We start from the raw sequence: 16,604 nt of genomic DNA, 5'->3' as shown, positions 1-16,604 counted from the left end.
TGTGTGTGTGTGTGTGTGTGTGTGTGTGTGTGTGTGTGTGTGTGTGGTTTTATGTGCATCACCTCCTCAGAAATGCTTGAGCTGAAGTGCTTTCTGGTTGTGTGTGTGTGTGTGTGGTTTTTATGTGCATCACCTCAGAAATGCTTGAGCTGAAGTGCTTTCTGGTTGTGTGTGTGTGTGTGTGGTTTTTATGTGCATCACCTCAGAAATGCTTGAGCTGAAGTGCTTTCTGGTTGTGTGTGTGTGTATTTGTGTCCAATGGAGCCCTTCGTACAGACAAATGGGTTGATGGTTGGTACTATGGAGTGGAGAAGTGTGCTGCTTTGATGCTGTCGAGAGTATATGTGTGAGGCAGCTTGGTGAAATCAGGTGCTCGTCAAAATAATGAAATTGAAGAAACTAACATTTTCTCGCCAGTTTTGGTAATTTTTACAGAATGTTGGTTTTTTTGGCTCAACACCTTTTATGTCCATCTAAGAACACATTTCTGTATGGATTTTACTTAAAAACACTGATTAAAGGCCCAAAATATGTAGTTTTTCCGTTTTCACGGACTCTCAAGATAAGGAAATAACTCGACTTTGGCGGCCATTTTTCTCACTATTTTTACCCCTAAACCCAGGCAACCCCCACCTCCTTCAATCGCCAGTATCTTGACTTGTATCCAAGATACATGGATTTTTTTTAATTTCATCAAAAGCAAGGCAAATGGACAGGCTTTAAGATGATACCAATAACTCCATATGCCCCAAAATTGACGAGTGCCTGATTCCACCACGTCGTGAAACATATGTTGTTACAACTTACAATCTGTTCCTCGCAAAACGTGGCTGTTGTTTGTTGTGCCAACTTCAGGTAAACTTCATCTCAACGACGGCAGCCTGTGAGTTTGCAGAAGCATCTAGTCTAAGAAAGCTGTGGAGTATGTTCTTGTGAGAGGATGGGGAATGTACAGATAGTACGTTTTGAGATCAGTTTTACGTCCTTTTCAATACTGTATTTCCAATATGACAGACTTGAGTGTGTGGAGAGTTTTGATACCCCCTTTAGCCAGTCCAACTTCAAGAATAATAATAATAAATAGCATTTGTATAGTGCATGTCCCCACTCGAAAGCAAGCTCTATGCGCTTTACACTATATTATTACCCCAGCAGACCATAGAACACTTGGAAATATTCTCAGCTTCCCGGGAATGCCTGCCCCCAAATGGGATGCAAACCATTGTCTTGAGCACCATAGCCCACCAATATGTCAACTGAACTGATGATGTGTCTTGTGCTTAGAAACGGAATTGTATCTGGTCTGTATGAGGAATTATAAAGCTTCCACATATGGAAGAAGAGATGGACGCATATCTATTGTCATGAAAATTTTGAACCAAAGTTTTATTGCTATGAGATGAGATTATTTCTGTTTTGTTTTGCGACTTTTTTTGGGGGTGTTTTGTTCATTTTTTAAAAGTATGTATAATTTCTTCAAACCTTTAAGCCCAGATTAAATTTTTACTAAATTTGTGTATTCTAGGAGACTGTCTCTTGAATATAGTCATTTCTTTGAGAGTCAAAATGTGACTGCATCTGGGTTATTAGGCTTTTTGTTACCGTTGATCTATTTAATGTGGATGTTTCTCATTTCAAGGTTATTGCACAATTACGGACATTTCACCCTCATTTTCATTCAACCTCACAGCCATGCCAAAATATAACCATCAAGTGCTTTAGTTTTTGTTTTCACCTGTTCATTACTAGGAGTTTTAATAGATGTGTGCAAAAGATTTTAACAATTTTACATTCCATTTGTTGGTATTTATATTACATACATAACATGTTAAAGAAAATTATCAATCAAAAATCGTTCATTGTGAAATGAAAAAAAGAAGACTAGAAAAATGACAATGATTTGTTTTTCCATTTGCGCTTTACAACACACCAAAGTGTTATCTTCGACTTTGAGCTCATAATTTTGCTTTGTTTGTATTTTTCTACTCTTTTTCATACTTTTCTCCAAAGCTTTTTTATGTCTTTCTCGCTCACTATGAGCCAAGAAGTTAACGACATCTACTTTGCTCAACTGATTTGAGTGTATGTGTATACGAAGGTGTACTTTTCACTCTTTTATTCGTTTGATTTTTAAAAAAAATTTTGGTCATCACTCTTTTATTCGTTTGATTTTTAAAAAAAATTTTGGTCATCACTCTTTTATTCGTTTGATTTTTTTAAAAAATGTTGGTCATCCCTCTTTTATTCGTTTGATTTTTTTTTTAAATTTCGGTCATCCTTGCTTTCTTTGTTGGCTGTGAAGATTTGCTGCTTTGGCCTAACTGTGACCAAAGAATGTTCCTCTACATTTCCTGAACTTTGTGGGTGAGCGTCTGATGTTTTCTTAAATTTAGACACTATATTTTTGAGTTTGTGTATGTGAATGTATGAATATGTATATATGCTGTGGAGTCAGCATAAACTGCACAAGATTAATCGGAAAACAATAGTAAACGGAAAGAAAATAGAATTCCTTATTTTTTTCCTTTTCTTTTTTGAGGAGCCTCTCTAAATTAATTGTCCGGCTAGATCAAAGAAAATCGGCAGTCCCACAGATTTTTGTTGAAGCAGTCTCCACTATATATATATAAATCTACATCCTTTATTCTGGGAGGAGGAGGAGGTTGTGTGGGTGTTGGGAGAAAAGGCAAAAGTTGTGTGTTTGTATGTGCGTGTCTGTTTATGTGTGTGTGTGTTTCTTTGAGTGTGACAAGAAAGAGAGAGAGAGACTGTGTTGAGGATAATTTCATTTAAGTAATATTGTCACATACAAAGCTGCAGTTGACTCCCTTACTAACATATTGCAGTTTCCATGTTGTTGTTTTTTCATTGATTGACTACAATCAGTTACATCTGATGTTCTAGTAAAAGAAATATTAATGCAGTCACATTTGACAGACCACAGTGATACCCTGCTGTTCTTCGGCATTAACACTTTGCCACCTCATCTTGCCAATTGGCGATGTTTACCTCCCAGTTTCTTTGAATTTTCCCCAAAATATGATGGCAAAGTGTTAATGTTGTGTTATGCTCACAGACTTATAATCATTTTGTGTGAGGTGGTGGCCACTCTAATGTGGTCTGCTCCTTCTACAGTCAGGCACAGATAACATGAACACGGAAAACTCTAAATCACGGATAGTTCCTACAATTTGCCGTTCCCGGACTGATATATATCACTTTAACATTTTTTCTTTAGCGGATAAACGGAATTATAATAATAACAATAACAGCATTTATATCGCGCTTTTCCATTTTCTAAAAAAAATGCTCAATGCGCATTACATCGAAAAAGGTATCTCATCTTAAATCATGGATGTGTCAAACACATTTGTCAATCCCTGACATGCTTGAGTTATCCGTGCTTGACTGTATTTCTTTTTTTCTCATGTTGACACTTGTCCTGGGTTGCCTTCAGGCATGGTGCAGTCACTATCGTTTTGATTTGCCACCAGGCCTGCCAACTTTCCCTGATTTTATCGGGAATTTCCCAGATCAGATGCGCTGCTGCTGACTACCTGATAACAGTCTTGATTTCCCGATTTCGGAACCATGCTATATTATAATATTATTACAATTATTTGCACAAAAATGACAAAATGAAATCAACGATACCTGAACTCGTGCGTTACTAAAATATCCCTATTAAGCGTACGTCCTTTGCTGTTTTATGGTTCGGCTACATATAATGCTAAAATAAACCTGGCAACCGAATATGCACGCTACGTTTTCTCGATCCCGACTTGGTGTTACCTTGTTGGCCATAAATAAGGAGATCTTCTTTATTATTTGTAAGACTGGCTTTGAATAAGTTAAGTGTGATAGGAATATTACCTGGCATGCAGCGTGCCACGCTGATTTTCCCTATTTTACATTTTCAAAAGTTGGCAGGCCTGCTTGCTTGCCACACTTCTCCGTGTACCTCCCAAGTGATCTAAAGGGTGCTGGTGGGGTTGTATAACATTTGATCAAATTTTTATGGTGTTCTACATGATATAGTATATAGTCAAACTTGTCTAAGTCTAAGACAGCCCCACACTGTCGCGGAGAAAAGTGGTTGCCTTAAACAAGTGGACATCTTGCACAGGCTCATTATAAATGTAAAAAAAACCAAAACATTCAGGGGGGGGGGGGGGGGGGGGGATAATTTTTCACCATGGCTCAGGGTCTACTGTAGTGAACATTTCATATTGTTGTGTTGTCATGTTTATATATAAATGGATAAACTACCCGTAAAGAATAAATAAAAATCAACTTGTGCCAAATGCTGTGCTGTTTTCTCCCAACCTGTGCTTATTTTTCGTATTTTCCTTTGACTTTTGATTTGTAAGATTTCAATGTTTTTGAGCTTTGTGTGTGCATGTGACACGTCATGGAGCAAGCATTTTTATTTTGTGAAGCGTGCTGACAAAATGAGTTACTTCTCGCAATCCAAAAGTGGAGATATCAGCCCGAAAATTGTTACTGGGGTCAGATTTATAGATTTTTGATTGATACCATTCTGCTCAAGTCTACTGTGTCTTTTATTTTTCCATACTTACAAATTGTACAAACTCCGCCCTATAAAGTTGATGTATCAATTTCCATTAGGCTAAAATCCCCAAAAAAGTAACTAATTTTGTCAGCACACCTCGCATTTGTTGTATATGTATTACGGATCATCTAAACTAAGATTCAGCTCACAGTTACATATATCAAACTGGGTTCTCATTCAAGTCTTAACTTCATGCTAGTCAGAAAATTTGTCTGTACATACGACAGCCCTGATCCAACTTTCTCATCAACAGGGAAGCTCTGTTCTGCCGTATGCTGACAAAACGTCTTTTTTTTTAAAGATTCACAATAAGTTTCGAGATAAAGAGGCTTTTTTTGTCAGCGTAACCATTTTAATAATGCGTTCTTCCAAAATTTGAATTCTACTTTATTTTTAAAAAACTTGTCATAGTTTCATTTCGTTTTTTTCACACAAGTAGGGTAACTAACTCATCAGGCTTTTGATTTAGCAAATAAAAAAAATTTGGCTCCACAAATGGAAAAGGCGTTTTGTCAGTTTAATGCAGTGTTATTATGTTATAGGATGGTTGGAGGAAGCCACTGACAGGCCCTCCTTTTTTAATTATATTTCCTTCTGTTGGTTCTCAATGTCTGTCTAGTCTTTTCTTTGCACTAAATCACTAGATGGCAAAAAGTAGAATCTACCATCAACTCTTGATACCAAAAATATGTTTTAAAACTGTAGATGACCCTTTATAAAAACTCACACAGTAGGTTTTGGAAGCTCACGGTTGACTCTGTATTCTTCCATCTTCCATAGTGGACCAAAGCAACTTGTAACGAAGTTGAATGAGTGTGTTGTATGTTTTCTTCCTCAGTGCCATTTCTTTCACTATTAATTGAAATAACAAATATGTTCTTGTTTTTTGCAAAGTAATTAGTTTGGGTTTTGGGGGCTATTTTTTTAATACCTAGAATCTTTTTCAACCAATTCACTTTTCCCCCCAATCCTTATTGTTTCATTAAGAAGTGTTGCAACTACTGCTACTTGAGTAAGTTTGATTTCACCGAAAATTTTGGAATAAGAATTTTTGAACAAGAAAATGTCTCTCTCTTGGCGCTTAAATGACCAAAATTGTGTCGATAGTGCCGTAAAACATCTACCCAATCAATCAATCAATGTTTCTCTTTATTTTGTACTGCTCTACCTTGACCACAGTTTTCTTCCCTGTCTTGAACGACTTCTCTCATTGGACAGACATTTGAAAACATTTTTTTTTAAATTTAGGTGCTTTTTACGCCTTCATCAACACAATTTAGATCATTTAAGTTTAAGAGGCAGACTTGTGACCTTGCTAGTCAGGGCCAACCCAGGCTGAGAGGGAATCAATATCTCGGTAGAAAGACAGAGATACTCAATAAAAATGTACACTCGCTACTCTGGGCATCAAATTCGGGTCTCCTGTGTGTAAAAGTGAAGCGCCCTAACCTCAGACGCCGGTACAGACTTTTGAGAACTGTCGTCATATCATGATCATCATATTTAACAAGTGTTTGGTGTAATCGTGAGGTTCTTCTTCAATTTGCGCACAAAAAAGATGTGAGATCACAAGTTCAAATCAAATCCTTTGAAGGTAAGATTTGTAAATCCCGCACTGCTCTAGAGGACCCTGTACTGTGTAAAACCAGATCGAAGAAGGCGTACATCAATTATATTTTATCTTAGTCCATTTTAAATCCATTTTGTTTATGTTTTCCCTGTGACTTATTTTGAATGGAGTGAGAACTTACAGTTTTTGCAAAGCAGTTTCTCGTTGTTGTTCCAAAACTTTGCGTTCTGATTTTATGAAAACTCAGAGAAATGGTTGTCAGTATGCAAAAGTTTTCGTGCAGCTGCCAAATATGCATGTCATGTATTATTATTGTTATGAAATGCTCATGTCTTTTTCTATTTTGCAAATTGGAAACCCAATAAAAAAGAATTTCCTTTTACTTTAGGCTTTTTTTGTTTTCTGTTCATAATTATGGATTTCATTTAGTACTCCTCCTGCCTTCATTCAAAAAGCCATTTTAACAATTTCACACAAAATAGCACGCAAAGTATACTTAAAACCCCTTTCAACAGTAAGGTCAATAGGGGGACAGGCGGCTGGGCTTTTGGCAAATTTTCATCAATTGGAGTGAAAAATATAATTTTTAAAAAATTAGATTTTTAAAATTATTTCATAACTCTAGGATGGATCCAAACAGCTCCTAATAATGCCAGTGAGCGATAAAAGTTGGGGGGTGGGTTGTACAGTGCTTTTTTGTTGTTAGTTTTCATGCTAAAATTTTATGGTTGATTTTCGGAAGGGGTAGTTTTGTAGAGTTGGTTCAGCTGAGAAAACTATCAGGTTTATATAGCCTTCAAACTTAGCTCATGATAATATGTGTGTGCCTAAGAAAAGGTACCAAAAGTCAGATTTTAACCATTTTGAGTTACGGGTTGTACCTAATAGGACATTCAACGCTGAACACAGTGGTCGTTGAATTGTTTAGATATTTCGAGTAGTTTTTGAGATATTGCACATTTTGCAAGGTAGGGTATAAAGATCGAATTTTGAGGAAATAAGCTTTTTTAGTGTAGAACACAATACAAACTTGAGAAAAACGATGATTCGATTGTTCCTAATGTATTTATTCATGGAAAATTCTTTTACATTTCAGCATTCAGTTGCCATCAATATCATGATTACTATTAGAATTCAATGGTAAAACATAGCAGGGAAGAGAAAACGTGTTTGAAGAATATATTTTAACACCTTTTAAAAGCAGTTTTCATTATCTTTTTAAAACATACCCTACCCTCAAAATAATTAAAAATAAAATATTTAGAAGTCAAGTCAATGAAAACTCTTTTAACATACTGTTAAAAAATGGTGGAATAATTTTTTAATGGAAACACATTTTGGTCAAAAACGTGATTTTTTGGTCATTATCAGCCTGTACCTCAAAATGATCTGTGGTGACTTTTGGTACCTTTCTTTAGGCACACATAGGATAAAAAGTAAATTTTATTTAAAAGATTGTTATTTTTTCCTGATAACTTATTGGGGGGAAAAATCAGGCTTTTCCATAAAAAGAAAATTTGACTTCACTTAGAATACAGAAATTTAAAAATTCAACCAAAAAAAATAAAAAATTAAATTTTTGTAAAATAAAGTTATCAGTTACCCAGATTTACTCTACAGTGAATGTTTTGCAGCATTTTTATCTCTCCAAGTGGAATAGGTTTTCATTCTGTTGAACTTACTCTACGTCTTGTGTATATTTTCAAGATGGCCACCATTACCACAGCAACGCAGACATTTACACAATATTTTAATACAGATTTATCTTGTCCTTGCTATACCAAAAAATATAGGAAAGTCCTAATAATAACAAATTTAGATATTTCAGCCGCCTGTTCCTTTAACCCTTCCAACCCCAGCCCTTTTTCAACACTCCCTAACCTCAGTCCCAGACAGCAGGCAGCATAACCCAGTACGATTTCTCAGAAAAAGAGACCATGCATTCTAAACAGTGATGTAGCATCTTTGTTTTGAGGTTTCATAATAACATATAACAATGTTTAAATGTAAATGAACTGAGGTTATGAAAATTAAAATTTAATTAGGTTTGCTGCCATATTGAAAAATGCGCAAATTTAATATCCCCACAAAACTAAAATTATACGTTCTTGGGTCAGGTATATCCGGCTGAGAGCTGAGAATAAACGCTCTAGGGACGGTGGGAGGTACAAACGCTGCTAAAAATATATGCGCATGGGGCTAGAAGGGTTAAGGTCATCTGCAGGTAAAATTTCCCCCATCTTTACCCAGTTTGACCATGCAATTTTTTGTCTCCATTTTTGAAACCTACATCCATTTTTCCCAAAGCTTCAACTTCAAGCGTCCGTTTCAATCAATTATGTTTAGAAGGCATATAAAAAAAATTTTTTTTTTAATTTGCAATTTGGGGTCTTTAAAAAAAATTTCTTTATATTTTTTTTTTTTTTTTTTTTTTTTCCCAGACTTCAAATTATGTCTTCTCTGTTATTTTTCATCTGAATGGCTTTATTGTTTTACACAATGATGAGCCCATAAGTGACCTTTACTGAAATAGAGCCTTTTCTGAAGATAATAGGAAAATAAAGTTACAATCAGCGTTTTTGTTGGGAAATTCGAGTTTTTTTACTGTTGTCCATAGTACATATTTCTCCAGTCCATAATTTTCGTAATCGTAATATTACAAATCTGGTGTTATTTGTTTATTACATTGGTGTTGTAATTTGTACTGACTAAAATTAAAAATGAAAGCCAACGGACGAAAAATAAGAGAGAAGATAGCTTTTGAAATTGAAGAAATTATCCAATATGGCGGACGCTTGCTTGGTTACTACAGTTACCATGTGCTTGAAATAATAAATAATTACCTGAATTTATTCTTTGATGTCTAATATAAACATATCATCTTTGCTATATTTCGTCAAGGGATATGGATTTTAGACATTTCACCACCAGATGGCCTTAAAAAGGTTGGCCTTCCAAAAAACAGTCAAGCCTGCTCCAACGGCCGTCAGTCCAACAAAATCGTCTGCACAACTGCTGTCATAAAAAAAATAAATTAAAATACAGTCTTTACAATTTCACAGGAGATCCAAAAAACTGAATGTTCTTACCAATAAAAACCATCTACATTAAGTATAATGAGGAAGTTATTACCAAAATTGTTTGCTTAAAAATGTGTGAGTGCCTAAAGAAAGGTACCAAAAGTCGGATTTTGACCATTTTGAGTTAAGGGTTGTACCTTATAGGAAATTCAATGCTAAACACAGTGGTTTTTTAATTTTAGATATCTCAAGTAGTTTTTTTTAGCTATTGCACATTTTGTGAGGTGGGTTATAAAGATCGAATTTTGAGAAAATTGGCTTTTAAGTTTAGGACACATACAAACTTGGAAAAAAATTATGACTCAATTGTTTGTAATATATTCATTCATGGAAAATTCATTTTCAATTTGGCATTCAGTTGACATCAATGTCATGATTAGAATCCAACGGTAAAACATAGCGGGGAAGAGAAAACATGCTTCAAGAATAGATTTTAACACCTTCTAAAAGCAGTTTTCATCATCTCTTTAAAAAATAGCAGTCTCAAAATTATTCAAAATAAAATATTTAGAAGTTAAATCAATGAAAACCCTTTTTAAAAAAAGGTGGAACTATCATTTTTTATGGAAACACATTTTGGTCGGAAAAGTGATTTTTTAGTCATTATCAGCCTGTAGCTCAAAAAGGTCTGTAGCGACTTTTGGTAGGCTCTACCTTTCTCGAGGCACACACAAAGAAAGACTTGGGATGTTTGCAGAGAATTTGTTTTCTTGATAAAAATATTCAGGGTTTTTTTTATAGATCTGTAAAATTGTAAAAAGTGCATATACTCAAATATACTGTACTTTAAAACATGACAGCAGACAAATGACCACTTGCCACTTCCTTGCATTTTATCAAATTTAAATATCATAATGGCTTTTTCCATTTGTCTAAGACGACAACTTTTCCCCCCAATCATAGGTAGTCGTACTACCAAAAAAAGTGGGTGGTTGGCGAGTGCTCTGATGTGGTTTGTTCCTTCTTTCCTATCATCAAACAACTATCCTCTTTATCTCTCCTCCTCCTTTTTTATGTTTGTTACTCTCTTGTAACACCTCTAATCTTAAGCACTTATATGACCTTATTGTGTTGCAAGTGCCGTTAAACTCTTACTAAAACTAAAAGGATAATTTCGACTTTGCAATTTTCATCTCAGGATTGAACAAGGTAGAAAAAATAGCAAGGATACCTCCACACACAACGTCTATGCATGTGTCACTTTTCATGGAATAACTCTAAAGCAGTATTTCATTTGATCAGCTCAGTGAGATTTTCAGCAGCCTTTCTACTGCTACTCTTTAGCCACTTCTGACTGCTGTCTTTCAGCCACACCCCTGATCTTAGGGTAGGTCTGATCCAACACCTAGCCTTCTCGGATAAGGGCGAAAAATCTCAGGAGGTCCCGTGTGCAAATTGCACTCATTTAAGATCCCTTGGTGGTCCAAAATCAATAAGAACAGTAGGCTTCAGCCGCCACCCAGGAAAAATTCCAAATTTAATTCCTCCCAAATGAAAAATGTTTATTATGTCCTGTACGTTCATATGACCTTGTCCAGTTGCAAACACCGTAAAACACTTACCAAAACAAACACACAAAAACAATATTGACACACACAAGTGTTACACAGAGCCAACAACACAGGATCACAAGCTCAAAGGGGTTTTAATGGAAGCACATGTTGCATGACGGTGAAGAGAATGACAGTGAACGAGAGACAAAAAAAGGCGTGGAGGCATAGCTGGGGGTGGATAGGCTGGACTTTTTTTTCCCCACAACATTTGAGACAGCTGTAGATTAAGCAGGCTTTAATTTTTAAAAAGAAGAAAAAGAAACGACTTTTTCAATGCCATCGTCCATTAATCTACATACATGTAGAAATATAATACACATATGTGAGGTAGCGTGGTGGAATCAGGCTCTCGTCAATTTTTGGGCATGTAGAGTTATTGGTATTATCTTAAAGCTTGTTCACTTGTCTTCATTTAGATGAAAAAAATATCCATTTATCTTGAATACAAGTCGAGATATTTGCGAAAGAAGGAGGTGGCGGTCTTTTGTTTTCAGAGGTAAAATTAGTGAGAAAATGACCGCCAAAGACGAGTTATTTCCCTAGCTTAAGAGTCCGTGGTAACTGAAAATTTATATTTTTTGTACCTCTTATCAACGTTTTTCAGAAAAATGTACACAGAAATGAGTTCTATACTGGGCATGAAAGGTGTTGAGCCAAAAAACAAAAATTTGATAAAAATTCACAAACCTGCGGAAAAATGCAAGTTTCTTCACTTTGATTATGTTGACGAGAGCCTGATTCCACCACGATGCCTCACATATCTTTCAATCATACATCGAAACAGTCTACACTAAATCAAAGAGAAAAACATATTGTATCTCTAAGAAGCAATGGGGGTATAGTATGGTACGAGCTATAAAGCCCGTATTAAACACGATAAGGTCGATGAAAAGGTGAGGCTTTCGAACGTAACACCCTTCTCCAATAATGCCTAGCCAAGTGGAAGGAGAGCCTTGAAATCCACCACCAACCAACATTTTAACTCAAAGAAAACCTAGTGGGGATTGGAAAGAATCATTCGCTCCATAACCCAACATGATACCAACTGGTGCAGCTGCTGATTTCGCAAATAAAACAGAAAATGCTACGTTAATTAAAGCATTAAGTGCAAACATTGGCTAATACCAATACACAAAAACTACTGTATAGTCTCAGCTGAGATAACCTGCCTTCAAACATCTTTCAAAATCTTGACAACTGGCTGCCATTCTACAGCAAAAATATCTAACTCTTTGAGCTGCTTGGAGACTTTATTATTATTATTATTATCATTATTATTATTATGCACACGTGATTACATTAAAAAGAAAAGGACAGAGAAAGAGCTGCCTGCCGCTTTGGTAAAACAAAATTTTTACAAGGATCCATTTTCACAAACAAAAAGAGTGAATAAAAAAAGCTTTATCGTTCACTCACTGTATAATACCCTGCTCAAAACTCCCTCCAACCTCTTAGAGTTATAGAAATTATAGAAATACACCAAAGACGTGTATACGTCAATCATTTACAAATACATATAACAAGAGACAGTGGAAAACTCCAGTAGAACAGGCTTTTTAAAAATAAAAACAAAGAAGTAAAAGAACAGCCACACTGAGATTATGCTGTTCACCAACCCAACCTTGCACGGATTAGGCGAAAAAGGTCAAATCTTTGTGCTGTAAGTGTTGTCATTACTGACTCGCAGTTTACTGTAAACTTGCACAATAATAGCCACATTTCAATAACAACAGAATATTCAGACAATTGTAACCCAGAAAAAAGAAAGAAAATGTTTTTAATTATATAAAGAACAGGAACACTTAAGAATCACTTTAAATTATGAGATTTAAAATGACACTATGTCCAACATTTACAACTTTTACTTTTGTTCAACTTTCCAATGCCATCGTGCTCTCATTTTTACATTTTACGCCCCAACCAGCACCAAACGCCGCTCAAATGGTCTTCGCAAATTAAAAAAAACCCAAAAGCCTCAGTTCTAAAAAAAATACACATTTCAGACACACCATAAACAGAGATACATACATACGTGTACATATTTTAAAAAAACAGTAAAGGACGCGTTTCAACTCTGGGCCACCCAAAACAAAATAACACATAAAAGATTATTAAAGAAAACACCAATCATGACCACTATACAGCTTTCAGAAATGACATCCCTGCACCGACAGATCAGCAGAGCACAGCACAGAACCACTAACCAATGAGCTCAACCTCCACCACGTTCATCTACCTTGACTAACTGGACACACAGGAGACAGGAAAAAACATAGCCTAAGAACGGACAGCATGCGTATAATATCTTTTAAAATACCTATCTATATCTAACAGGCTCTAAATTGTATATTATAAAAACTAAATTTCTAACATACTTATAAGATGCTATTTCGATAGTAATTTATTCTTATTAATAGTGCTCTTATGGTCATAATATAATGTGCATTCTATCATATTTCTATTGTGCTGTGATAGTATGAATGTTTGCTTATTAATTATGTATTGGCCTTAATCTAAAGAGCGCATTTTGCATATATATTCATTGACTAGTGGTTTGTGTTGGGATGAAGGTATTGTAAAGCTCCTAGAGTTGTATTGTACAGGAGTAGCTGCTAAAGAAATTATCTGGCTATTATATTATTATTATTATTATTATTATTATCATTATCATCATTATTACTATTATTTCTCCACTAACGACAGACTAAAAATAATTATTCCAATCTTCGGACACATCGCTTCACTGAAAGGGCATTTACCAACGATGAAATAGCTTCTGTCACCAAATACGGTTACTATCCTACATAAACAGCGAATAACATCTACAATTCTTTATTACTGATGATACTTTAAAGAATAACGAGACAATAAATTAAACACACACAACTGAAACTAAACAAGACGGCAAAACAATTAACCAATATCAATTTGTTCTGAGCTTGAAAATACAAACGTGTCGAGAGAAGTGAAACAGCATGCAGAATAGAAAAAAACGTAAGCACCTATAATCTACGTGTCCTCATGTCAAAGTCAATACAATAAAACACAGTGGAATAGCCATCAACATACATTCATACACATTACATCAAAAAATTAGACAGAAAAAAGCAGAACAAAGTTTCCACAGGGCCGCTTAGACCCACCATAAATTATAGTATAGCTTACACATACAGAAAATCAATCGCTGTGGACGAATGCAGCGTATTGCAAACAACAGAACAACCAGGAACTAACGCAGAAGTTCCAGCTGTGTGGGGTTAAAGTGTTTGGGGTTTCCCCTGTACTCCTCCTTCATTACATTGTGAACAAGTTGCAAAAATTTTGAATTTTGCCCAGATGGCGGCTGAAGCCTACTCTCATCAATTTTAGACCACCAAGGAATCTTTAAGGTGAGCAACTTGCACACGAGACCTCCAAGATTTTTCGCCCTTGTTCAAGAAAGCTAGGTGTAGATCTTTCTTACCAGAAGACCAAGGTTGTGGCTGAAAGACAGCAGTAAGAAAGAGCCAAGGAGTAGCAGTAGAAAGGCTGCAGAAAGAGACAGGAGCCCAGAGGAAGGGGCAAAGGAGGTGAGGGGGTGAGGACAGAAAGTGGAGACGAAAGCAGACGACAGAACATTGCTAGTGAGCAGGAAAGAAAGTGAAAGGAGACAATCTTAGAGAAGAAAATTTTTTCCGTTGCTACCCGGATTCGAACCCGGGACCTTTGAATGAGAGGCAAACAAACACCTTAACCTCTAGGCCACGAGAGCCCCCCGATATATATCATAAACCTTCGACTAGACACTATAAAGCCATGTAGAAAACTACATTAAAGCAAAACTCACTTCTCAACAACAATTTAAAAATAACTGAAAAGGTGAGGAATAAAATGAGTGTATGAATTAATTATCAAAAGCCCTTGGTACAATATTGCACTCGTTGTACTTATATATATCGACTCACGAGTGTAAATCTGGACTGCTGTAAAAAGACAAACTAAGCTGTAACATCTACATTATTAAAGACCTGGGCAACTGTTTTCTCGAGAGAAAGGAACAGAGCTTGTGTAAAACTTGAGGCCAATAACTCAAAAGTGAAACATGAACAGCAATTGTGCCCCAGGTAAAATTGGGGTGAAAGAAAGAAAATCTATAAATCAATCAATACTACAACAGCTCAAAGTAGTTAGTCATCTCGAATGTCGAAGATAAAGAAACTATCGTGTCTACAGGTACTCTACTCAATCAAACAAAGACTGTCAGTTCACACGAGTCAAGCAGCCACAAAGCTCTGACTATAGCTCCCCCCCCCATTCACTTCATGATTGGTAACCACAAGAGCTGAGCATCAAAATGGAATTACCAAACATTTATAATATATATACAATCCTTTTTAAACCTTTACAGAACCAACCCTTTTCAAACCTTTATAGAACCAACCCTTTTCAAACCTATCTCCTGGTCACTCTCATTCAATATGTACCTCAAAAGAGAACAAATTAGCATCAAACAAACATTTCAACAGCTTTAGTGTAAGTGTAAGACTCCACCATACACCATTTTGGAAAGTGACGTACGACAGTGGCTTTGCACACATAAAATACAAACGTATGAGGAGAAAAAGTCGTGAACTCCACACAAATTTCCAAACCATCCGGAATTGTAAGTTCAAGGGTCTGAATATAAAATAAACGGAAATATCCGCCAGTTACAGAAAAAAACCGTCCAAAATAGTATAGTATAGTGGGTGTGACACCCCTTGAAACACGACTACCAGTCCGGTAACCTAATCGACCCGTTAAAATTTGTGTTAAATTAAGAATGAGAATGTAGGGTATTCGAGTTACAATTATTACCTTTGAAGTTTACAGCCTCCGCCCACATCCCCCGAAAATTCAGTTGGCAGCAACGTCCGCCTACTTACTAATAATAGCAACCAAAGGAGTTACCCTTAGGCAGACACCACTGAATTTTGAAAGCTCACAACCTCAGAATTACAAAGTCCTATCAGACATTTTTGGCCGTTTTGAGTTACTGAGACCATGAGATCAGAAATCAAATGCTCTATCTGCTCTATCAAAATGGAGCGATTATTCCGAGTCGTTATCACGATATTCAAAGAGCATTCTTTGAAAAAGCTTGAAAAAATATAGTGAAACTCACAATTTTTTCACGTCAAATTTCTCAAAAACTAAGTACTGAGCAGATAGAACTTTGTCATTCTGAGGTCGCTGCTATCACACTAGCACCGCAGTGAGGAAAAGACCGTCACAATGTCAAGTAAAAACAACATACACGCAAACTGAATGTAAAACAATGGAATATTACCACGACACTACGAGTAAAACAATAAAGCTGCAGTACCAAAGCAATGACAAGAAGGGCAAGCATTAATACTACTAAACCTAGTTTGTGAGACCTCTAGTGGCTAAAGAAAAGGGGTCTCCTTACGAACGAAAAAATATTGTTATTGAGTATTTTAAAAAAGGACTCTGAACATAGCCACATAACCTACAGAGAAAAGCATAAATAGATTTTTAAATCAACCAAACTCACAATAAAACATTTGTGAAGAGCACAAAATGGCACGCCTTGTGTCTTCAATCCCCAAAGCTGACAACAATCACTTCTTCAACAAAACCACTAAAATGTAATCTTTTTCTTTTTGTCTCAATTCGAAAAAAATTGGGAATTCCAGGGGGGAAAAAATGTAGACAATGTTCGCACTTAAAACATAAAAGTGGAAGAAAAGTTCAAAGACAAAGGTTGCTATTATCTTTAAACCCATATTTTCACCTCAATGTAAGAAAGAGAAAAACTAAGGCAGCGAGCTTTCACAATAAAATAA

The sequence above is a fragment of the Aplysia californica genome, unplaced genomic scaffold (genome assembly GCF_000002075.1).
Source record: "Aplysia californica isolate F4 #8 unplaced genomic scaffold, AplCal3.0 scaffold00328, whole genome shotgun sequence".
NCBI classification, from domain to species: Eukaryota; Metazoa; Mollusca; class Gastropoda; order Aplysiida; family Aplysiidae; genus Aplysia; species Aplysia californica.
The sequence above is the reverse complement of the archived record's forward strand: the minus strand, read 5'-3'. Positions refer to the sequence as shown.